Genomic DNA, 26,429 nt, shown 5'->3' with positions numbered 1-26,429 from the left:
TAACGTTGCATTTCATCAAAATCAATCTAAGTAAGCAAAAATGGTTTCACTTGACATAGTGAGGTTTTTACAAGAATGATTTCTTATATTTATTTGCTGCATCTTAGGAACTAGTTATGCTCTATACAGATTTTGAATATATTATACTTCATGTGTTTAACAATTCATAAAGAATAATTATCACTTTTATTTTGTTTCTTCTCACATTTTTAATTTGTGAAATAAAGATTATCTACATATTCTTGAGGTAATAATGTCCAGAATATAGATGAAATCTCTCTTTTTTCCTCTTACCCCCAAGACTATGATTTTTTTCCATCATGTGCACTCTGTAGTAGAAGGGAAACTTGACAATTTGTACAGATCTAGGAGAATAAGGAAATCTGTAGAGATGGAGAATAGGAATAAGACGTCAAAAGAGCAATTACAATGCATGGTTTTGATAAAGGAAATTTAAAAAATCATCTGAAAGTTTGGATGTGTCCAACCTGCTCTTAGATCAATAGTATCAACTTAAACACCAAGTATTGTCTTTGATATTTAATAAAATTCTCTACCTATAGGAATTTTACTATTGATGAAAAAGGTTGATAGAAGTAACATGAGTAAGTGAAAGTTTATTAAATAAAAAATCTTGCATATATTTTGTAAATATACTGGAAATTCATATGTATTTATTCAAAAAAGTGAACTGTGTCAGAATGTCAATTATTACTATGATTATTGCCACAAAAATGATAGCCAAATAGCATACTATTTTCATTAAAATGCGGTGGGGGTGGTGGGGTCGAATGGGACCTCATATTTTTTTAATGTAATATTTTTACAAAATCAATAAAAAAATAAAAATTAAAAAATTAAAAAATGGATTATAGAAGTAAAATATTAGTAAGATTAAAAATTTTAATGTTCTTATAGATATTTCCCTCTATTCTAAATTTTCTACATGTAAAAATGAAGTAATTCTCAAATGATACCCCTCAAGATTAAGTTTAGAGCTGGAAGTATAATTCAGATGGAAAGTTTGTATTTATGGTATGGAATACTTCAGGATAATCACAAGTAAAATAGTTGTGTTACACTAGTTATTTTGAATAAGGATAATTCAGTAAAATTTAAAAGAGCATATAGGCAAGATACCTGGACAAAAATTAGTTCTTCATCAAATATAGGAATCCATGCCTGAAGAAGGAAGGGTGCTTTGAAGAAAAGTGATGTCCAGTGGGATGTGTTTCTTAGATAGATGAGTTTAACTAGACAGATAGCAAGGGAACTCTGGCTCACAATATAACAGTGAAATGAATTATTATTTGAATTAAATAAAATTATTTATAAAATGTGAAGCAAAAGAAGACAAAAATCATTCACATGGGTTTAATATTACAACTGAAATGAAAGAGTAGTGAGGCATACTCCATCTGGATTCCTTTAGATTAATCATTCTCAAAAGAACCTCATAGCAAATGATGACCATTTTTTACAGGAACACTAAGTCAGCTGGCCAATGAACCTGAGTTGTCAGTAAACATACTTGTCTGATGGTAGAAAAACAGCCTCAGCAATAGTGTGGACTCCACATACAAATAGGCTGTGCAGAGTCTCTTTTACACAGTACATTTGGATGACCATTCACTAATGAAGAAAATGAGAAAATAATCCAGGCAAAGTTTGAAAGATATTTTACTGCAAAAGTATAAATTTGGCTCAATAACTGAAATGCTTATGTCTTGATTTATTTTAAATAATTTAACAAATTTAGATTCTCTGATCCTGAGAATGTTATAAATTGATATATTGTGACAGTTGGGAAAGAAAATGAAAAGAGAAATATGTGCATTCATTGATTTCAAAGTGTCTTTTTTTCCATTTACTTTATACTGAATTCCTGATGAAAAGCCATATATTGATAACAATGGCATTTTATTTTCAAGTAATGTGGGCTGTCTCCATCTCATTTTTAGCATATTTTACCATATTATACTTTGACTTCAGGGAGACTGAAACATATGAGAAGACATGGGTAATCTCACTATATTCACAGAATTCCTCCTCATGGATATCTCAACTTCCTGGGAGCTCCAAGTCTTGTAAGGTCGGATAGTCTTAGTGATTTATCTTGGTGCCCTGGTTGGGAATCTTTTAACTGTTACTGCCATTGTAACCAATCCACATCTGCACTCTCCAATGTATTTCTCTATTGCAAATTTATCTCTTACAGATCTTTCTTGCATTTCAGTTAATCTTCCCCAAATGGTTGTGAATTCTCTGACAGGCAATAAATTGATTTCTCTCTTAGCATGTGCCTCTCAGATTTTCCTTTTTATCCTCTTTGGATTGACAGAGCTAACCTTCCTTATGGTGATGTCCTATGATCGCTATGTTGCCATTTGTCACCCTTTGCACTATGGACTCACCATCACACCACATCTGTGCACACAGACAGCTGGTGGCTCATGGGCAAGTGGTTTGGTCTATTCTGCTACTCACACAGGCATGATATTCAGGCTTTCCTTCACAGAGTCCAATGTAATCCATCAATATTTTTGTGATGTTTCTCAGATTTTGAGGATTTCCTCCCCACATGTTCAATTTTCTGAGTCTATAGCTTTACCTTTAAGAGCTTGTATTGTCTTACTATTTTCTGTTCTTTTGTTTAAATCCTATTTAGACATATTTTCAATGGCGCTTAAGATGAATTCTGTGGAAGCCTGTAACAAAGCCTTATCCATCTGTACCCCATAGTTGGCAATTTTCATTTTGTTTGTGATTTCTTTGTTGACTGCTGTCTTAGGTCCCACTGCAAATGAAGCATCCCTTAGTAATCTTATTACAGCCATGTTCTATACCATGGTACCACCATTCATAAACCCCCTCATCTATAGCTTGTGGAACAAGGAGATTAATACTGCTCTAGGAAGAATGTTCCACAGATATTTTGAGCTACCCAAGAATAATTTGGCTTTACTAATTCTGAAAAATTTGAAAAATTCTGAAAACTTTGAATGAAGTATAATTTATATTTGATATTATGATCTTAAAATTGAATCTATCCCTGCTAATACAGGTTTAGATAATTCATACACTTTTGAGGTTTCTGTTTGCATATATGTTAGTGAGCTATATGTTTCTGTATCTTAGTTTTCTAAAATGCATACATATGTGTAATTCTTGCATTCATCTAGAAAAATTTTAACATTGCTTAATGGTTTGGATAATATTTCAGACAGTTTTGAGCTAAAGAAAAACAATGATACTGCATGGAGAAGATGAGGGTTATGCCCCTAACAGGTGCCTTTACATTTGAGACAATTTCAAGGGACTTGAAACTGTCAGCTTGGAAGAAAGTATTGAATTTTTTGAACTAAAAATTTCAATTAAAATTGCAGTTTGCATTCATCATTATACAAATATCTGCATGAAGTAATAAAATGGTATTGAGGCATAGCTGCAGAATGAGGATGCAATAAGTTTGTGGCACTGGATTGATGCACAAACTTCTTTCCTTTTTGAAAAATTGAATATAAACTGTTGACCCTCAACACAGAATATCTTCTGTATGTTGGATGCTCTTGATCTCTACATATGATTTGGCTAAGAAAGCATATGCCATGCTCATTTCATTCAAACTCTGCATAATGAAAGAAAAGTAATTACAGAAAGGAGTGTGTAGTAGAGGGTAGTCATAACATGGCTTACTTCCTTAAGCTGGGATACACAATTGCCTCCTGTTGGCCTGGCAGTATAAATTATAACACCTTTGTATATAAGGAAACTACCTATTGGTACAGTTCTTCTCTTACTGCCCTGAGCATATGTAAATATTCATTACAGGCACTCATATTGTGGCAGGCATGTATTAGGTTGGCTTTCCCTGGTTTTATATAACATTCCCTCGTGGGGAGAACCTGATTCTTCACTAAGACACACAAACACAGAGAAGGTTCTGCACTTAAAATGTCTCTCTGTTTTGGCCATATATTTAGACTTGCTGGCTATGGGAACCCAATGCCCAGTAGAGAAACTGAACTTTGTGTGTTTCTTCTTTGTGTGAATAAAACATCATTCTATCCAGTGCTTTGTGAGATGTGCATCTCTTGGTTACTCAACACCTAGATGGACTGACATCTCTTTAGGTGCCTCTTTTTGGACAGACAGATTGGTTATGTTGGCTGGATCCCCAAACAAGCACACTATCCCATGGTGAAGGACTAATGGGTTGCCAGTTTGTTCATCACAGGGTCACATCAGCTCCCCAAAGGGGTGCCTGGCTGACAGAGGAGCTGACTTATCTCTGGCTATGTGGGATCTAGTGGGATGTAAGCAGCCTCCCTTTAATAGAGAAGAATTAATGTGGTAGATATAGGTGGAGATGATGGAAGTGGGATCTAGAAAGAGTAGAGATACTATACACTGGTACCTGGATGCCTGTGCATGTGTCTGCCACTTGGCAAACACCATTTGTGTCTCAGGGGTTGCAAATGACAAGAGGAACATCTAGGGTTCCTGTGTAGGTGATCTACCATTTTGGGGCTGTTTGCAAGAACCAACTGTCAACTACCCTTGGCATTACCAAAATTGAAACTGTTAAAAGAGGTATTTTTTGAGATGAAAATATAGAAGTTAAAAAGATAGATGTTGGCAGAAGCCAGGGGAAGTTCATGCAGTTAGGTTGGTGCATCTATTTAATGTGAGGACATTGCAGACTCAGATGTCTAAGGCTGAGGGTTGCAGTATGGAAAAGATGATTCCTGACCCTTTGCTCAAGGTATTTTTGCCAGCATCAAAAAGGACAACTGATAGGATAGAGATATGAACAAGCCCAGGCCACTTTTAGTCTGGGTTGTTGAAAGTATGAGAGTTGTATTTGTAACTGTGAGAGATTTGTGGAAAAGTAAAACTGTACATGAAGTTGTAACTGCACTGAAGGTAAAAATGATACTTACTTGACTATATGTCCCTACCCTGGGACAGAATTAGATGATCCTATCTTGGTCAACATTGGAGAGATCCATGAAAGAGGTTCTGCACCAATTGAAAGAACCATTGTCTTTTTTCTGTCCCTAGGGATGAAGGTGAAAAGTGGTAAGAAAGCTACACATAACATCCAGCTCTGAGGTGGAAATAACAGGGAGATATCAGTCTTCCCCACTGAGGCAGGCTTGGAAGGACAGGCCCCTGCAACCCTGAAGTGGGAAGCTGCCCCACCAGGAGGGCCATAAGGGGAAAAATAAGAACAACCAGTGAAAGCCGAAGGAGGGACATGGCCCACCAACTGGACAATGTAGCTTTGGTTATTTATTCAAGAGAAAAACAGAGAAGAATTTAATGAAATCTGTAGGGAAGAACTCAGCCAGCACAGGTGGGTTAAAGGGGTCCCACTAAGTTAGGTGTTAAGGCCCTAGTTCAAACCTTTAAGAAGAAGGGCTCAAAGGACTGAAAAGATTTAAATCCAGCATCACTACCCTCTGAATCCCTGAACAAAGTTGTGGGACGTGGAAAATGACAACAAATAAGGCCTCCCTGCTCCCCATCAGGAAAGTGGGGATGACAATTCTGACTGTGAGCATGATGTGTTAGTCAGGGATGATAATCTCACTTACCTGTACCACAAAATAATCCCCTTTAAAGTAATGATTAAGGGTGGATCCAACATCCCTGGGTCCCTGCTGAAGATTGGCAGCCCCATCCTCCCATTTGGGAAAAGGGAAAATTGGGGGATCCAGATCTTCATGGAGCTCATAGAAACAGGTGCCCAAGTGAGAGTAATCCCAGGGCTCCTTGGGGCAAGTGAAAACTAGTGGCATTTGTGGGTCTCTAAGGAGGACATGGTGATCCATGGCAGGCAGGTGCTCATGCAGTTCTGGGTGGAGCCATTTTGGCCAGTTCTGACACCAGTGGCCATCTTTCCCACCTCTGAGTGCATCATAAGTATTGACATTTTGGCTCCTTGTGTCAGAAATCAGCACCATCACTTGATGGGTGAGAAGTGTGAGCAATAACTGCAAGGTGTGTTTACTTTTCCTTACCACTAAAATTGTCTCAGTCCCTCTAGATATTTCAACAAAAACAGATCCACCTAGCTAGTGGGTAAAAAAGGATATTAATTTGTCATTTCTGATTTCCTGTAGGCTGGAGTGTGGAGAACAACCCTGTTGCAGATTAGCAAACCAGTCTGGCCTATAAAAAGGCCTAAGGAACATGGTGACTGCCACCCTTGGTCCTTAAATACCTGATAATCATTACTATCACTGAGTTGGTGGGAGCACACACTGGGGATGCTATTATTGACCTGGCTAATACCTTCTCCATCCCTCTGTGAGTTAGGACAAAGATCAATTTACTTTTAATTAGAACATCCTCCAGTATTAACTTACTGTGCTCCCACAGAGTTATCTTAACTCTCCTCCAATTTGTGCCCAGTAGGTAAGGCTAGATTTATAAGAAGCTATATATACCAAAAGCTGTTTTCATCCTATATGGATGACATCCTCACTGCTGGACTCACCAACAAAAAACTGATTTACCAAGCCCCACAAAATTTCATAAATACTTTAGGTACAGATTTGGTAATCAACACTCAGAACATCCAGTTTTCCCAACAGTTAAAATTTCTTGGGACCACTTGGGCCAATAGTCAGAGAAGTCATACCAGGTGGAAACAAACAGAAGTTATTGTCAATGGCAGCTCCCACTATCAGGACAGGGATTAAAGTTACAGGGTATGAGTTGAAAATGAGATGTTTGTCATCTAAGTTGATATTCATGGCAAAGGTCCATTTAAATCAGAACCAAAAATAAAATTCCTTGGCTGACCAAGAATGTTCCCAACAGGTTGTCATGACTGACTGCCAGATCACCATTGAATGGGACACAGAAACAGAGGCTCAAACCATAACTTTGCAATGGCCATCAAAAAAGACAGCTTACTGTTGGTATTCTCACCAAATAAAACTATTTGGACATTAAACACTGCACTTCAGACAAGAACACACAGAACTGGAGCATTTGTTGAAAAATGCTGAGCTTAGAGAGAGTGGAGGACCTAGCAATCACCTTATTAGGATACACCTGAGAAATTCCAATTTCAGTATACTCAGCTCCTCTTTTTCTTTTTTTTTCCCCCACTGGAGCACATTTTCCACAGGTGGTTAGTGGTGTGGACTGCTGTAGTATTACACAAGTGCCCACCAATTCCAACTTGGAACTGATGTGACCTTCAGGTATTTCCTCCTTGTAGAACTCCAAATGATTGAAGCAAGAGATTTCAAAATACTTGGCACTAGTGTACCTCTGGTTATGCCTGGCATCACTAACCCCTCAGGATGGGTGAGCAACATTTAAGTTATGCCAAATTTGTTCAAGATGGCTTATGCTACTTGACTATCCATGGTAATCAACATCGACAATGCATTCCCAGAGAAGGGCTTGTGTCCATGGGAAAGATGGATGGATGGAACTCTCTTGCTTGCAGTTGTAGTTGCTCTCTGATTTTGGTGGATGGACATTATTCATCATCATCCTTTTGTTAGTTGTCCTGGGAAAGTCTGATGAACTGGAGTGTAGGTGTTGGCTGAAACTCTGCTGGGATGCAGGACTCAACCAGCATATGACCAACCAGAAGATTTAAGTTTCTGGGACACCTATTTCATAAGTATAGTGCTAATTACAGGTTCATATAAAAGGGTTATGAGAGCCATGTGTAGGAAAATTATGTCTAACTCTGTTACATAGGGGAGAAAGTTTATCATATATTCCAAAGTAAGACCCACTAAGAAGGTGCCAATTTCCTGGTATTGTCTGTCAATAATGTCTAGATGTCTCTAAAGCCCTCAGGAGCCCCCTTGTTTGAGGCAATTGTTCACTGTGGCAGTCAGATCCTCCTAAGATGTGCATAAACATAACCTTTGGAATGACCTCATGACTCACTTTGAAACCTCTTAGCCATAAAAACCAATTTGTATTTAATATTTCCCCATTTTGGTCTAGGTCTTTTTCCAAATGCCTCACCAGGTAGTTGTGTCAGGGAGACTCATACCAGAGTCATGTCCCATTGCCAGGGGGAAAGATAGTGAGTTTTAAGCTGAGTTTGGCTTAGAGGCCACATTTGAGTAACACCTTTAATAAAAACTAATAATATGGTGCAGTGCAAAGTTTAAACCATAAATAAACCTTAGACCATGGTTATTAGCAATGCTTCAGTAAGTGTTAATCAATTGTAAGAAATGCACCACAATTAAAGCTGTTGATAATGGGAAAAAATCTGAGAGGGGGAAGGGTTGGAGTATATGGGGATCCCGTATATTTTTATTTAACATTTATGTAATCTAGAGCTTGGTATCAACATACAATATACTATTACTCATCTATATGATAGAATATTATACAGCCATAAGAAGCATTGAAGTCCTGATGCATGCATAGATGAAACTTGAGGACAGTATGCTGAGTGAAAAAAGGCAGACATAAAAGGACAAATATTTTTGTTCTCACTGATCTGAACTAAATATAATAAGCAAATTCATAGAGTTAAAGTCTAGTATATAGATTCTTAGAAGACATTGGCATTGGAGCCTGGAGAGTTAATGTTTATTTTACAGAATTTCTGTTGATTGTAAAGGTTTGGAAATGAATGGTGGTGATGGTAGCACATTACTGTGAGTGTAATTAACAGCAGTGATTAAATAGGTAAATGTGCTTAATAAGATAAATTTAAGTTATATATAGTTAGGTAACTAAGGTTAGGAAAAAATCATATAATTACAAAGAAGTGCTATTATCAGCTGTAAAAAATTTTCTACAATTTGTGTGTTGTTGGTGAAGTAGTATATGAAAATTCTATAATTTATGCATGATTTTTCTGTAAAACCACAACTTCTGTAATGAATAATTAATTTTAAAAAAGCACTTGAAAAACACCAGACCCTACCTGGGAGAGATTCCTAATGACTGTTTGCAATCACATAGTGTGATTTTTTTTTCTGAGGATATTACTCATAAACCTAAATTTATTGCTACAATTGTTAACAGTACTACTGAGTATATGACCAGACATCCCAATATATATCTGGGGCATAAACCTGGTACTATGAGAAGTCTAGTGTGTTCAATACCACTGAGGTATGGGATATCACAAGTATTCCCTTAGGACAGGAATACCACACAGATGCTTGGACAAACCTTAAATCTAGTCTCACCTAGCCTGGTCATGGCAACTACCTATTTAGAGTCACTGCCAGGAGGGACAACCTTCTTTACCACTCACATTGAAGTATGTACTGTCCATATAAGGTAGCCAGATGGATTCTGTGAAGCATTATTGGTACTGGCAATGTGCTGATGCCCAGATAACTGAAACATAAAAATATGAAAGATACCCCATTTATCCCCTAACTACCCAGATAAAGGGGATTACACTAATGCTAGCATTAAGGGAAGCTGGACTCTTTATTAGAGGTGGAAATCATTTGTAAAAGTTCTCTGCCCCATAATGGTGAGGGCAATGTGGAATGTAATTGTGTTTCACAATTTCATTCAGAAGGGATAAAAGCAAACAACATAAAATATCACCTAAAGTGCTCAAATTGGCTCTTTTGCAATCAGAGCCATCTCAGATAAGTTCTCCTGCAATGCATCAGTGCCTTCCACCAAGCAGAACATATTCTTATCTACAGAATTTGGTTACATAAACCAAAAAAGGTTGTATACATTATGTTCAATATTATAAAAATCATATTTAATTCAATACTTAATTCATTACTTAATTCATCTACTCCAACATGAAGTAGACAGTGCAGCAGCCAGTGCCCTCAAAAGCCTAGAGTCTGGGATATTTGGAAGATATAAGCAGCAGGTACGTGCACTATGTCAGAAAAAATATTGATTTTACATAAATGCATCTGCACATGTGAATAAAATATATAAAATGAAAATTACAGCTCATTTCATCCACAAAATTTTAAAAATACAGACCTCTGATGTTTTCAACTAATTTGGCCTAGACAATGGATGAGGTAGCTGGTTTCTATTCCTCCTACAAGGGGGATTGATCTCCCTACTGTGGGAGATAATATTTGATACCCTTCTCACATGTTACCTACTATTTTTAATGGTGCATACAACTGTCATCTATCATAACTGAGTTCCATGCTCCAGACAGGCAACTCCCCATCATAAATAGGTGATGAGTCCATTGAAATATTAATCTTTTGGGCTCCCCCCCCCCCACAGTTGGGAATAGACTGTGGTAACAGAAAGTCCTCACATGCTCTACCAGGTTTTCCTAGAATTAGAAATATATCCTGTCCCTAGGAACAAGTATGTCAGCCTGGCTGGATAAAACAACCCCCTAGCAGATAAGGGGAAATCTGATATATTCCTTTTGCTGTTTCCTTCAGCATATTTTATATATTCACTGGAGACAGCCTGCTTTTTGTTGGAGGGAGTCTGATTTCTGAACTGTGACATGCAAACACAAGAATGGGGTGTGACACATAATATATTTCCCTGCATTGGTGATGGATTGAGACCTGTTGTCTATAGGGCCTGATACCCAGTTTTGAAGCTGACCCATCTCTGTCTCTTCTCTATGTGGATAAAACATTGCTCTGTCCAGTGCCATGTCATTCTTATTTCTGTTGGTGAACCCACACCTCTATTTGAGTGGGTTGATATTTCTTTAGAGGTCTGTACTTCTGATCTACAGAATGAGATGTAGCAATAAGTGGAAGCAGATTCTGCAGGTAGAATAACAGAGATTGCTTATACTATATGAGACAGTTTTCCCACAAAGAAAAACACCCCAAACATATAAAATATATATCCTCTCATTATGGAAAGGGTTTTATTATCCTGAATCTCACAAGCTGAACCAGTATTATGTGGGTTGCATTAATTAGTCATTTTATACCTAAATTAAATCCCATGAAAGTTGCCTTTGTACTAAGAAACCTCCCCAGAAAATGGTCACCATTAAGGAACTAATACTCATTTAACTTCAGCCTACATTCAGATAAATAGTATACTATTTCTCTTTCCTTTAAATATTCTCTCTATAATTTGAATTATATTATGAATTTTTATTTTATTTTATGAATTTCTAAAGCTCTATACTGGTATTTTTAAGCCTGCATTTTAATTAATGTACCCTTTATGTGATAGGCTGTGACAATCAAGATACTTAAGATTTTTTGCATGTATAATTTTTCTAGTTATTTCTTGTAAATTTTTAAATAACAGATTCATTTTTAAAGGTAAACTTAAAAGTTTAATTGCAATAATTGTTGCTAAAGATACAACCTTTATACCTAAGAATAACAAAAATAGTTTATGGGTAGATTTAAGTAATTCACATAGCTCTGGGTAGATCATCCCATGTATACTTTGCTGTGCAAAAATACATGGTATAAACTTTGATATTTTGTTTGAAGCCTTGCAGTTGAGGGCCTTCTAAAAAGCTAACTATAGGAAAGAAGTAGTCAAGAATCTCAAATAGTGACAGTTTTATATCAGCAATAATTTAAAGTATTTCCAATTCTATGCACAAAAGTACCTGTATGGCACCTTTTCTAGAGACCTTTGTACAGATGTTTCACCACTCTTTTACTTCTTCATTATTGTTAGAATGGTCTTTTTTTTTAAAGCAGGCAATCAATGCTGCACATACACAGTGGTCTTTTTCCTACAACATTTTTGTATTCTTCATAACACATCTTCTCAGGAAGGAATTAATTCACAGAGAATGTCAACCTCCCTGAAACTTCTACTGCATGTGCTCAGAGAAGTGTCAAGGCAATTATAGGGGCCAGCTGAGAGATATTAATTTCCCCATAACAGAAAGATCTTATGATATATTCAAAACAAACCAAGGAAAACTTGTACTGATGATCTCTGCCATATTTCTTGTGATAATATTTATGTGTGTTTTAAAATGAAACCTCATATTTGAAGCAGACATATAGTTCTGAGAAGTGAGAAATGCCTCTAGTTTTTGTTTGTTTGTTTGTTTTCTTTTGTTTTTGCTTTGTTTTGGAAGGGTATTCTTTTTGTTTTTCACAAAAAAATGCATTAATATTTGAACACCAAGACTATCATTACCAACACTACTGGTAGTTGCTGAGGGCAGGCAGAGGGAAGAAGAAATGTAATGTGGGGACATTTTTGGGGCTTGGAGTTGTCTTAAATGTTATTGCAGGGACAGATGCTGGACATTATATATCCTGCCATAACCCACTGAAAGTACTGGGGGAGAGTGTATACTACAATATAAACTATAATCCATGCACTGCAGCAGTGCTCCAAAATGTACTCACCAAATGCAATGAATGTGCCACAATGATGAAAAAAGTTGTTGATGTGGGAGGAGTGGGGTGGGGTGGGTGTGGAGTATATGGGAGTATATTTTTTAATGTAAAATTTTTGTGATTTATGTATCTCAAAAAAACAATTAAAAAATAAAAATAAAACATCATTACAATATCTAATTCTATGTGTTCAAAGAAAATGCAATTATTCAGAACAGCTATAATAAACAAATAAATATTTATAAAATACTACCCCAGAAATTAGAATAATATCAAAGTTCAATAAGAACCTCAATTTAATTATCAATTAAGTGATAGTATTTAACTAAAATTAGATCAATCAAAATTACTTTTAAAGTGAGAAAAGTCCCAACAGAGGTCTTGCTGTAATTGAGAATGATGAGAGTGGTCAGCAACTCTGAAGAGTGAATCAAACGTTCAGGTGCCTGAATTCTGCACTTGGAACATCAGGGACAAAAGGAGCACCTGAGAAAATCTGGGGCTTCAAGTCCACTTTCACCAATATCTCCCTATTTTAATTGCTTTCCTTTCCTAGCTTTTTGGGTATTTTCTCAAGAAACAGAGCTTTCAGACCCCTTTTTTCAGCTATCTTCTCTTATAGGATAGAATCTGGTTTATAGAAGAAATCGGTTGTTTCCAAGTCTTTGCCCAGGACTTCAGCAAACTTCTTGTAAAGGTTGTGCTTCTTATATATGAAGTTAATGTTTCCATACACTTTGCAAAGTTTCTTCTCCATTTCTGAGTAGTAAGATTCCCCCTCAATTCAATTGCTCCCAAACCACAGGATATGATGTTCATGGCCCTCAGGCTGTATTTGAAGTTTCATCTGAAGCACCTCAATCTCATTTTCTAGTAGCAAATTTTTGGAAGATAAAGAAGCTTCCTCCTTCTTAAGACTTTTATGTGCCCTGTAATTTCTTATGTAATTTGATTTTCTTCACATATTTTTGTTGGATGTTTCTTGTTTTTCTCATTCCAGGCTTTTAGAGATAACATTTAAGTTCACAATATAAATGAGTTTATTCACATCAAATTCCAATTCATAGACAATGTGTTCTACATTTACCAATTCCCTCTTTCTAATTCCAAGTAGTTATCTCCCCTAAGTGCTTCTCCAAAGTGATCAGGCAAATTTTGACCTTCAACACAGTTTCAGTGGCACATTTTACCTATTCCAGAATGAACTCTTTCATTCTGGCATAGGAGTACTCAAGCACATTTTTCTGTTCCTTCAGTTCTTGCATGCTTTGCTTTCATTCTAGTTTCTTGGGGATCACTTGTAGAATTTCCTGAAGATGAGAGTTTATATTCACACCATCTGTTACTTTCTTCTGAAGTTGTTCTCCAATCAGCTGAGAAGCTTTTCCATTTAAAATGTATTATTTATATCCATTTTACAAGTTACTCAATTAACAACTACAATAAATCTGCTTTGGTCCATGGTTACATCACATCACCCATCTCCATTTAAAAAAAATAATTTATTGAAGTATATCACTCATACATAAACATACATAAACAATAAGTGTATAGTAATAGTTTTGAACTTACAAAACAAACATAATATCATAAAGGGCTCTCATAACTCACCCTGCCACCAATACCTTGCATTTTTGCTAAAACTTTTTAACTAATGATTAAAGAGCATTGTCAAAATATTACTACTAACCAAAGTATTTTCCCCAATCCCCCTCCTATTATTATCTTTATATCATTTTTATATGAACATATATAAACAATTAAGTGTATAGTAAAAGTTGTGAACTTACAAAGCAAATAAGCATAATAGCATACAGGGGTCCCATACCTTCCACCAACACCTTGCATTGTCATGAGATGTTTGTTACAAATTATGAAAGAATATTGTTAAAATCTTATTACTAATTATAGTCTTTATCTTACATTTGGTGTGTTTTTACCACAACCAACCTTTTATTGTTTTAAAAATATATTCTTTAAGACAGAAGTTGTAAACTAATAAAACATTCATGTACATGTACAGAACAACACCCCTCTATCAGCACACCATACTGTGATGGGACATTTACAGATAAGTTAATATCATCTGATTGTTACCATGTCCATAGTGTACATTTGGCTCATATTTTCCAAACTGTCTCATTATCAACACAGTGCATCTTTGGCATAGATGTGAGAATATTATATTATTTCTGCTATCCACAGTCCATAGGTAACTACAGTTGTATTTTTCCCATGCTCCTCCACATTCCCAACACCTTGCAGTAGTGATGTACATGGCTCTAGCTCACAAAGGACATTCTTGCATCTATACTATCCAACATAATTCTCATCCACCTCTTGGTTTACTGTGCTATTCAGTTCCTAGATTATTCTCTAGCATTCTGTCAATTGGCATTTACATACCTAGATTATTTCCAGCCACATTCTCATTTATAAACTAGCTGCTACTCACTATTTGTTACTGTCCACTCTATATATTTCCACACATTTACAGTAAAGCTAATTAAAACTTCTATATACATCAAATATCAGTAGTCCATCTCAGTCCTCTTATCTCCTTTAAGAATCCACCACCTACCACAAGGTCTTGAAGTTATTTTCTGACAATTTCTTCTAAGAAGTTTTATGGTTCTAGCTTTTAGTTTTGAGTTAATTTTTGGATAAGGTATGAGATAGGGGTCCTCTTTTCTTCTTTCAGCCATGGATATCCAGTTCTGTCAGCACCATTTGTTGAATGGACAGTTCTGCCCAAGGTGTGTGGGTTTGACAGGCTAGTCAAAAATCATTTGAGCATACATCTAACGATCTGCTTCTCAACCATCAGTTTGTTTCCATTGGTCTATGTGTCTGTCTTTATGCCAGTACCATGCTGCTTTTACAATATAGCTACATAATATGATTTAAAGTCTGGAGATGAGGGTTTGCTTTTCCTTTTTATGCTGCTTCTGGCTATTCAAGATCCCTTACCCTTCCAAATAAATTTGATAATCATGTTTTCTTTTTTTTTTTAATGCTGGAGAAATTTTTATCAGGATTGCATTGAATCTGTATATCAATTTGAGTAGAACTGACATCTTAATATAATTAGTCTTCCAATCATGAGCATGGAATGTTCTTCCAGTTATTTAGAACTTTCTTGATTTCTTTTAACACTGAGTTCAGTTTTCTGAATACAAGTGCTTTACATCATTGGTTACAGTTTTTTCCTGACTATTTGAGTTTCATCTGTCATATTTTATATTCACCACTCTTTCCACACTTTTAGTTACTTTTATTGATATAATCTTCATTTCTAGAGTCTCTTCCAGGCCTCTTACTCCTATCTTTTATTCCCAGACTCTAGCACACCTTTAGTAGTTGCTGAAAATCTGGACTCTTGCTTAGAAATTCTCTCAGGTTCCGTTTATCTGTGAATATTCTGATCTTGTTCTCATTTTTGAAAGACAATCTTGCTGTATATAAGATTATTGGCTGGAAGTTTTTCTTTTGTAGTACTTAAATATATCAGACCACAGTCGTCTTGCCTCCATGGTTTCTGGTGAGAAATCAGCACTTACTCTTATTAGATATCCCTTATATGTTATGCATTGCTTTTCTCTTGCTATTCTCAAAATTCTCTTGTTGTCTTTTGACATTCTGATGAGCATGTATCTCAGAGTTGGTCCATTCAGATTTTTTTTTGGATGGGAATACATGTGCTTCTTGAACATGGGTATCTATGTCCTCCAATAGGGCTGGGAAATTTTCTACCATTATTTCTTCAAATATTCCTTCTGCCCCTTTAGCTGTCTCATCTCCTTCTGGGACACCCATGGCACGTATGTTTGTACATCTTTTACTGTCATTTAGTTCCCTGAGACCTTGTTAAAATTTTTTCCATTCTTTTCTTCATCTGTTCTTTTTTATGTTCACTTTCAGGGGTCATTTCTTCAAGCTCACCAATGCTTTCTTCTGCCTCCTCAAATTTGCTATTAAATTATTCCAATATTTTTAAAATTTCATTTATTATGCCTTTCTTTCCCATAAGATCTGCTCCTTTTCTAGGTATGCTTTCAAATTCTTCTTTATGCTCATCAAATATCTTAATATCCTTAATCTCTTTAGCCATTTCATTGAATTTATTAAGGAGATTTGTTTGAACATCTGTGATTAGTTGTTTCAACTCCTTGATTTCATCTGGAGGTTTATCTTGTTCCTTTAACTGGGTCATATCTTCCTGTTTCTTGATGTGGATTGTAATTTTTTGCTGGTGTCTTCACATCTGGTTTACAAGAGTATTTATTCTGGGTGAAGTTTTTCTCTTTAGTTTAGGGCTTCCTGCCCACTCTCCCTTGCTGATTGTGCAGTAGGAGCCAAGGATGTAATTGGTGCTATAAGCTATATTGCCCCTTTCTCCCCTGCCTGGGGCAGGGATAGCATTTCAGGTATGGGCCACAATCTATGCAGTGTGAGTCCAAATTGACCACAGATGCCCCAGTAGACTTCTAATTATTCAGTCTGTGAAAGCCAATTGTACCTGCAGTTACCTGAATAGGCTGGTGCAGGGCCTGCCAACCTCCTCCCTGCCAGAGGTGGAGCTGACGTCTAACCTAGGGCTGCAGGCTGATCTCAGTGAAAGAAGTCACTTCCTATCATCACTGTGATTTTCAGTCAGCTGGGCATCCACTAATGTGGGAGGCAGAGTCAAAATGGCAGCCACCAGTCTCTTCTGACTTGGACAGTTTCACACCCTAGCTGTTTCTAGGGTTATAATGTAGCCAGCCAAGTCTACTTATCTCTAGCTGAAATCAGTGGCCAACCATCTCCTCCTCCCCTATTTTTGGGAAATGGAGCTTCCTATTCTAGCCACAGATTAGTTCCTGAGGTAGTTTGCACTGCCAAAGTAGGATAATCACTAGCCCCCATGGCTTGGCCAGTAATTTTCCAGAGAGGCTGGTGCAGGTTCCCTCAGCTTTTTCCCTGCCAGAGGGGGGGTTTGGACTTAGGCTAGAGCTGCAATTTGATCTGTATGGAAAGAAGCTAGCCCCTGCACACACTGTGATTTTCAGTCCACCCCACTTCCCCTCATGCCAGGCATGAAGTTACGATGGCAGCTACCAGCCTCTTCCTGACTTGGACAGGCTCAAACTTTAGTTGTTCTTAGGATTATATTTTAACCTGCTGAATTTATTCATCAGTAGCTGAAATTGGTGCCCAACTGTCTCTTCCTTCCCCATTTTGGGGAAGTGGAGCTTTTAATTCCTGCCACAGAACAGCTCCTGAGGTGACTTTTACCTCTAGTGGAGGATAGGCACTGGGGTCCATGGCATGGAGCACTCTACTTATGAATCTTTTCTGTAAATGAGAAGTCTCCTCCTTCCATTCCTTCAAGGATGTTGCAGCATGCTCTTTTGGCCTCCTGGAGTCTCCAAACAGGACTTTCAGCTGGCTCCAGATAGCTCTGGTCATTTACTAACTGCTCTGTTGCAGGAGCTGACTCTCCAACTCCTTACTCTGCTGCCATCTTGCCAGTTGTCTCCCATTGTTTTTTGTATAAAGTTTGAGATGGTGTTCCTCTCTTATTCTTTTGGAAATGTACATACAGTTCTCCAAGCACCATTTGTGAAGAAGCATTCTCTTCCAATTGATTGGGTTTCATAGCCTTGTTGAATATCAAATGACTGTATATGCAAGGATCTATAACAGAACTTGCAATTCAGTTCCATTGGTTGGTCTATCATGCCAACACCATGCAGTTTTGACCATCGTAGCTTTGTAGTATAAGTCAGGTAGTGTGATTCCTCTGATTTCATTTACTTTTTCAATATGTGTTTGGCTATTCGGGGCCCCTTGCCTTTCCAAATAAATTTTATAGTTTTTCAATTCAATAAAGAATTCTGCATTGAATTTTATTGGGATTGTATTAAATATGCAGATTAGTTTGAGTAGGATAGATATCTTAATGATGTTTAGTCTTCCATTCAATGAACAGGGAATATTCTTTAATTTGTTTAAAGTCTGCTTTGATTTTCTTTAACAATGTTGTGTAGTTTTCTGTGCATAAATCATTTACATCATTCATTAAATTTATTCCTAAGTATTTGATTTTTAATTATTATAAAAGTTTTTTTCTTGATTTCCTCCTCAGATTGCTCATTATTGGTGTATAGAAATGCCACTGACTTTTGCAAATTGATCTTATAACTGGTGATTTTATTGAACTCATTTAGAAGTTCTAGAAGCTTTGTCTTGTATTTCTCAGGGCTTTCTACTATAGGATCATGTCATCTGCAAATAGAGAAATTTTGACTTCTTCCCTACAAATTAGGTGCCTTTTCTATCTTTTTCTTGCTTCAGTATTCAAGCAAGGAATCCTAAAACAATGTTAAATAGAAGCAGTGACAGTGGGCATCCTGGTCTTGTTCCCAATTTTACAGGGAAAGCTTTTAGTATTTCACCATTGTATATGATGTTAGCTCTGGGTGTTTCATATATACCCTTTATCATATCAGAAAGTTTCCTTCTATTCCTTTTGCAGAATATTTCTTAGGAAAGGGTGCTATACTTTGTCAAGTGCTTTTTCTGTATCTACAGAGATGATCATTTGTTTTTTTTTCTTTTGAACTCTTTATGTGGTGTATTATGTTGATTGGTTTTCTTATTTTGAAACACCCTTGCATACCCAGGGTGAAACCCACTTGTTCATGGTGTATAATTCATTTGATGTTGTTGAATATGATTATCAAGTGTTTTGTTGAGGATTTTGCCATCAAAGTTCATTCAAGAGATTGGTCTCTAATTTTCCTTTCTTGTGGCATCTTTGTTTGGCTTTCATATTAGGGTAATAATGGCATCATAGAACAAGTTAGGCAATGTTCCTTCTACTACTATTTATTGGAAGAGTTTAAGCAAGATTGGTGTTAGTTCTTTCCCAAAAGTTTGGTAGAATTCACCTGTGAGTCCATCTAGTCCTGTGCTCTTCTTATTTGGAGGTTATTGAAGACTGATTCTATCTCTTTATTTGTGATTGGTCTGTTGAGTTCATCAATTTATTCTTTCATCAATGTAGGCTTCTGTGTGTTTCTAGAAATTTGTCCATTTCCTCTAAATTATCCTTCTTATTGGCATATAATTTTCAAAGTATCCTCTTATGATACTCTATTTCTGTGGGATGAATGGTGATATCCCCTTCCCCATTTCTTATGTTGTGTATTTGCACATTCTCTCCTTTTTTCTTTATAACTCTAGCTAAGTCTTTGTCAATTTTATCAGTCTTCTTGAAGAGCCAGCCTTTGGTTTTGTTTATTTTTATCTAGTGCTTTCTTATTGTCCATTTCACTTAGTTCTGCTTTAATCTTTGTTATACCTTTTTATATTTCCTTTGGTGTTACTTTATTTCTTTTTCTAATTCCCCAGGTGTAAAGTTAGGTCTTTGATTCTAGCTCATTCTTCTCTCCTGATATTTGCATTTATACCTATGAATAGCCCTCTCAGTACAGCTTTTGCTGCATCCCATAGATTTTGATATATTGTGTAGTCATTTTCATTCTTTTTAAGGTAGTTACTGTTTTCTTTTGAAATTTCCTCCTTGACCCTATGTTTGTCTAAGAGTGTGTTGTTTAACTACCATATCTTTGTGCCTAATCTGGTTCTCTGACCACTACTGATTTCCAGCTTCATTCCATTGTGGTCAAACAAATTACTTTGTATAATTTCAATCTGTCTGAGTTCATAGTGAGTTTTTCTGTGGCCCAGCATGTGATCTATCTTGGAGAATGATAAATATGCACTTGAAAAGAGTGCATTTCCTGCTGCATTTTGATGTTGTATTCTGTGTATAACTATTAGGTCCAGATCCTCTAATTTATTATTCAAAGTCTTTGTTTCTTTATTGATTCTTTGCCAAGATGTTCTGTATAATGTTGATAGTGGTGTATTAAGTTCCCCCACTATAACTGTAGAGGCATCTATTTCTACACTTAATTTTTCCAGTGTTTATCTCATGTATTTTGAGGTGCTCTGGTTAGGTGCATGAATGTTTATGATTGTTCTTTCTTTAAAAATTACACATTTTACTAATATATAGGGTCATCTTTGTCTCTTACAATAGTTTTGCAATAAAAGTCTGTTTTATCTGATATTGGTGTAGCTACTCCCACCCTTTTTCAGTTATTGTTTGCTTGTAAGACTGTTTTCCAGCCATTCACTCTCAGCCTTCTTCAATCCCTGGATCAAGGTGGGTTTCTTGTAGACAGTATAGAGATGGGTTAAATTTCCTTATCCATTCTGCCAATCTGTGTCTCCTGACTGGTGAGTGTAATCCATTAACCTTCAATGTTATTACTGTTCAGGAATTACTTATATTAGCCATATTTTATTTGGGTTTATGTATGTCATGTATTGTTTTATTTCTCTTTTTATCTTTTTACTTGTTCTTGCACTTTCCTCCAACTCTATCTCTCCTACTTTTTTCTCCTTTCTACCTGCTGAACTCACTTTAGTATTTCTTGCAGTGCAGGTTTCTTATTGGCACACTCTCTTAATTCCTGTTTATCTGTGAATATTTTGAATTCTCTATCATTTTTGAATGCCAGCTTTGCTGGATAGAGAATTCTTGGCTAGAATATTTTTTCTTTCAGTACTTAACTATGTCATACCACTGTCTTCTTGCCTCCATGCTTTCAGATGAGAAATCAGCATTTAATCTTATTGAGCTTCACTTTTCTCTAGCTGCCTTTAGTTTTTTCTCTTTGTCTTGATCATTGGACAGTTTGACAAGTATGTCTTGGAGTTTGCCTGTTGGAATTTTTACTCTTTGGGGTGTGCTGTGCTTCCTGGACATGTACATCCATTTCCCTCAATAGGGTGGCTAGTTTTCAGTCAATTATTTCCTCCAACACACCTTATGTCCCCTTTCCCTTCTCTTCTCCCTCTGGGATGATTATAATGCATATATTTGCATGTTTTATGTTGCTGTTTAAGTCCCTAATTCACTGCTGGATTTTTTTCTATCTTTTTATCTATCTGATCTTCTATCTGTTTGATTTCAGATGTGCTGCTTCCACATCACTAATTCTTTCCTCTGCCTGTTCAAATCAGCTGTTATTTGCTTTCACTGTATTTTTTATTTCTTGACTTGTGCCATTCATCACCATCATATCCATTATCTCTTTATGTATGTTTACAGTTTTTTTAGTATGTTCTCTCAGTATCTTCTTATTATCCTTAATCTCTTTCTTCACTTCATTAAGTTGGTCCACGTTATTTGCTCGGACAGCTTTGATTAGTTGATAGTTGTTCAATGTTCTGCATCTCTTTCTGGTTTTTAGTTTGTTCATTGGAGTGGGCCATGTCTTCCTTTTTCTTGAATTATGCCATTCATCACCATCATATCTGTTATCTTTTTATGTATGTTTACAGTTTCTTCAGTATGTTCTCCCATTGTATTCCTGTTATCCTTAATCTCTTTCTTCACTTCGTTAAGTTGATTCATGTTATTTATTTGGACAGCTTTGATCAGTTGACAGTTGTTCAATGTTCTGAGTCTCTTCCTGGTTTTTAATTTGGTCACTGGAGTGGATTGTGTCTTCCTCTTTCTCAGTATGGTTTGTAATTTTTTGCTGCTGTCTGGTCTTCTTTTTCTCTTGCTGAAACCCAACAGTTGATTGGTGTCTCTCTCTACTCTAGGGTTTTATTGAGTTGCTCTTTTTGTGTGTGTGGTAAGTTTTCTCTTTGACACTTTGTCTTTCTTATTCTATTTTCTTGCTGTTGTCTATGTTCCCTTGAAAGAAAAAGATTAGGGGAACACTCATCCACTGCTGGTGGGAATGCAGAAGGATCCAACCATTCTGGAGGACAGTTTGGCGGTTTCTCAAAAAGCTAACCATAGATTTGCCATATGATCCAGCAATACCACTACTGGGTATATACCCAGCAGAACTGAAAACAAGGACACAAACCGATATATGTACACCAGTGTTCATAGCAGCATTGTTCACTATCGCCAAAAGTTGGAATCAACCCAAATGCCCATCAACAGATGAGTGGATCAATAAAATGTGGTATATACACACAATGGAATACTACGCGGCTGTAAGAACAAATACACTACAAACACACATGATAACATGGATGAGTCTTGAGAACCTTATGTTGAGTGAAGCAACCCAGGCATTGAAGGACAAATACTACATGACCTCAATGATATGACATAAACAAGCTGCCTCAGAGACCTGGAGACTGAACGATAGGCTTACAGGAAATCGGGGGGTGGAGGAAGGATGTGAGCCGACGTCTGCAGGGGTGGAATTTATGATGAGCTGGCGGTAAGTATGAACACAAAGAAGAGATAAAATGGGGGCAAGGGGTTGCCTTTGGGTGGGGCTTTGCGGGTTTGAGGGGGGCTGGGGCTGGGCGGATGGGTAATATTGCCCCAAAAGTGGGGGGAGGGAGGAGTAGCATACAAACACAGGAGAGTGTTAGGTGTTGTTTTAGAGTAAAATGCTGAGAAAATCGTATCAAAATATAATTAAGCAGGTTACCTGTTTAGGATGCTCAGAAGGGATGGTTCAATTCGGGACGGGCTCCTGGGGAATGTCTGAATGCTCATTTTGCCAGAGTGGGTGATACCATTGGGTAGAGACCCAAGTAGTGAGAGTGGAGGTGGACCCACATCCTGGGGAGGACTAATGCCATCAAATAGAGGGAACTGTATCTCTCGAGAGAAAGGGTGGCTCCCAGGGCATTGGGGCAGCTGAGCAATTTAGGACCTGAGCTCTGTTGCAAGTATCTCTGGACATGGCTCCTTGGGAAACGGAGGTTGGCTGTCACTGTGGGCACCAAGGGGATGGGAAAACGGATGTTAAATGTGTGTAACCAAGGTAAATGTGGGGTAAGAGAGGAGTTTCGTGAGAGTACACAAGGATGGATATAAAATATGTAATATTACATCATAAACATATAGGGGACGACAGAATGATAATGTAAACCATAATGTAAAACATAGGATAACTAAAAATGTTAGAAAACTGCGTGTCCTAAAGTATGCACCACAATGTAAGCACAGATGTCACCTGGTTTGAAAGCTATTGTCTCAGACTCTGTACATCACTTTAAGTAAATATGTTGTGAATAGGTTGTAAGAGTATCGCTGTGGAAGGGAAAAGGTTCTGTGGTGGATGTGTGGGAGTGCTGTATATTGCATACATGAATTGCTGTGGTCTAGGGCTCTTGTGAAGAGAAGATCAATAAGTAGGGGGGAAAAAAAAGGAAAAGAAAAAGATAGGATGTAGAATTTTTCCAAGTCAACACGTATTCTATATCTAACCTTTAAACCCATCACTATATCCCATTTTGCTAGTAAGAGATCCTGACATGATATTGGGGCTTCAATATTCAGGAAGTTCTGGATCCCAGAGTGGTCCAACAATGGCAGTGGGGGAATACTGGTATAGGATACTATTGACAGGGGATATATGGCTGACAGGGAGCTATACAGGACATATGTCCAGGGTGCATGGTAATGTTTGGATATACTCATAGTGGCAACAATTAAAAACTAAAGCTGGGGGGGTACTGGGTCCCTGGCTGGGGGTGCTGTGCTGTGGCCCTTAGGGGAGCAGCGGCAGTCCCCCAAGTGCAGCGGCAAGGACCGAGAAGGAATGAGGGTCCAACAGTGAGCCCCTGATACTAATGACTATGCTTGTGAGCCTATATGCCTGAAATAAGAACAAGGCCTAGAGTAGCACTGTGCCTGGGAATTTCCTCCTGACAGCCTTTATGTTACTCAAATGTGGCCAGTCTCGAAGCCTAACTCAGCATCTAAATGCAATGCCTTCCCCCCAGCGTGGGACATGACACCCGGGGATGAGCCTCCCTGGCACCGAGGGATCACTATCAACTACCAACTGATGATGCAACTGGAAAATGACCTTGAATTGAAGGTTCAATGCGGATCTAGCAGAATATCCCTATCTACATATAATAACATGACTTTAAAATGCTGTTTGACCTAATGTAAGGGGCAAATGGAAAGGAGAAATGAGTTTATATGGCTACGAGTCTCTAAAAAAGAGTCTGGAGGCTGTCAGAAGGATTGCCTTTATGCACAACTGAGAAGAATCTAAGAGACAGATGAAGTAGATACAATCCCCAGGTATTGGTTCCTTTGAGGGCTAAAGGGACCCACGGGTTCTATGGTCATGGCAGATAGGGTTCATTGCCATGACAGATGGCCCTTCTTTGGAGCTGGTGTTTCTGCGTGGTGAAACTGGACCCAGAGGGGATCTCTTTTCATAAGACTATCATGCTACTTTACTGGAATTGTAGTTGGTATTGGGGTTTCAGATATATTTAGGGGATTGAATCTTTTCACTGACAATATGATAACCAGGCCCTGAGCCTCAACAGACTCCAGCTCCTACAATCTGATTTATTGGACTCACCTCACTCAGCTAAGATGGAGTTGAAGAAGGACAACCACCACACCATGGAGCCTAGAGTGCCTACAACTGAAAGCAGGAGGAATGCATCCAGTAACCATGTGGAATCTGAGCCTCCTCTTGACATAGAGGTGCAATGGACACAACCAATCCAAGGACCTCAGAGAAAAGGTGGCATTGGAGTGGGAAAAGTGGACATGGTGGCTGATGGGTATGGGGAATGGCAGGAAGAGATGAGATGTGGAGGTGCCTTTGGGACTTGGAGTTGCCCTGGATGGTGCTTCAGGGGCAATCACCGGACATTGTTAATCCTCCCAGGGCTCACTGGATGGAATGGGGGAGAGTGTGGGCCATGATGTGGACCAATGACCATGAGGTGCAGAGATACCCAGAGATGTACTTACCAAATGCAATGGATGTGTCATGATGATGGGAATGAGTGTTGCTGGGGGGGGAGGGGTGCAGTGGGAGTGGTGGGGTCGAATGGGACCTCATATTTTTTTAATGTAATATTTTTACAAAATCAATAAAAAAAAGATTAGGGACAGAGAAAGGGAAAGAGGTAAGATAAGGAAAAGAATAAGAGTAATAACAATATTAAAGTTAGAAGAGGAAATGTATAAGACCTAGGAAAATGAATATTTGCCCCATGTAAGCAGTGTAGAGTAATAGGAATAAAAAAAGGGAGTACCTATATTTGAATGGGGAAACAGAATAGAGAATAATATATAGAATGAATTACAAGGCCAGATTAATGAAGAGAGAGGGAAAGAGAAAAGGAAGGACAAAAATGAAAAAAAGTTGATAAAGGAAAGAAAACAGATTAGACTAGTTAGAAATGAAAACCAGAAAAATTGAGGACTAAACAAAGAGAGGTCGAATATAAGAACAACAACAGAAAGTGGAAGATTGAAAGATTAAGGAAGGAAAAGAGCATTGGTAGATTTAGCAGTTTTTTATGGTTCATGAATTCCCAAAATAGATATTGGATTATGTTTGTATAATGGTCTGTACTGGGCATGATTCAAGTATGATTAGGGCTTTGATTGGGCCATGTCAGTAGGGTGAATATTTTGAATTCTCTATCTACAGGTAAAAGACATGGCAAGGGACAGAGTTGGTGTTTTGATGCTGGATTTTGAGCTGAAGCCCCAGGAAGTAAGCATACAGAGGAACTTGGTCATAAGGAAAGAGAAAAGGTTCTGGGAAGATAACAAGCTTTTGCCTGGTAGTCTACAGCTGGCCTTGTGGAGATAGTAGAACTGAGCCCAGAGAGAAGCAAACCCTGGGAAGAGAGAAACCCATGAAACCTGAAGCTTCACAGACATCAGCAGCCATCTTGCTCCAACATGTCACAAGACTTTGGTGAGGGAAGTAACTTATGCTTTATGGTTTGGTAACTGTGGGTTTCTATCCCAAATAAATACACTTTATAAAAGCCAACATATTTCTGGTATTTTGCATCAGCACCCCTTTCACTGACTAATACAGTAGACAAAATAAGTATACACAGAAAAGGGGAAATTAAGGAAGAGGAAACACAGCAAACAGGAAACAAGCCAGCAGCACCTAGATAAAAAGGGGAAGGGGAGAAAAAGGGAAAAAAAGACTAGAAAACAAAAAAGCAAACAAATTCACAAGCAAGCAGTCAAAAAAAAAAAAAACTAAGCAAAAACAACCTTCCCTCTTAGGACCCTGTGGAGCCTCT

At 37.5% G+C, this 26,429-nt stretch overlaps 1 long non-coding RNA gene across 4 annotated transcripts in view; it reads left to right on the top strand.

Annotated features, from left to right (window-relative positions):
* The window catches only part of LOC139438407 (uncharacterized), a 214,563-nt gene extending 188,399 nt beyond the window's left edge, over positions 1-26,164 (top strand). For all 4 annotated transcript variants that reach the window (XR_011648074.1, XR_011648071.1, XR_011648072.1 and 1 more), the window contains exon 5: positions 25,814-26,164. This is a non-coding gene — a long non-coding RNA (uncharacterized lncRNA). The remainder of the gene's footprint in view (positions 1-25,813) is intronic.
* Positions 26,165-26,429: the final 265 nt, after the last annotated feature.

The sequence above is a fragment of the Dasypus novemcinctus genome, chromosome Y (genome assembly GCF_030445035.2).
Source record: "Dasypus novemcinctus isolate mDasNov1 chromosome Y, mDasNov1.1.hap2, whole genome shotgun sequence".
In the NCBI taxonomy this organism is placed as follows: domain Eukaryota; kingdom Metazoa; phylum Chordata; class Mammalia; order Cingulata; family Dasypodidae; genus Dasypus; species Dasypus novemcinctus.
Note: the sequence above shows the minus strand (reverse complement) of the source record. Positions and strands in the feature narration are given on the sequence as shown.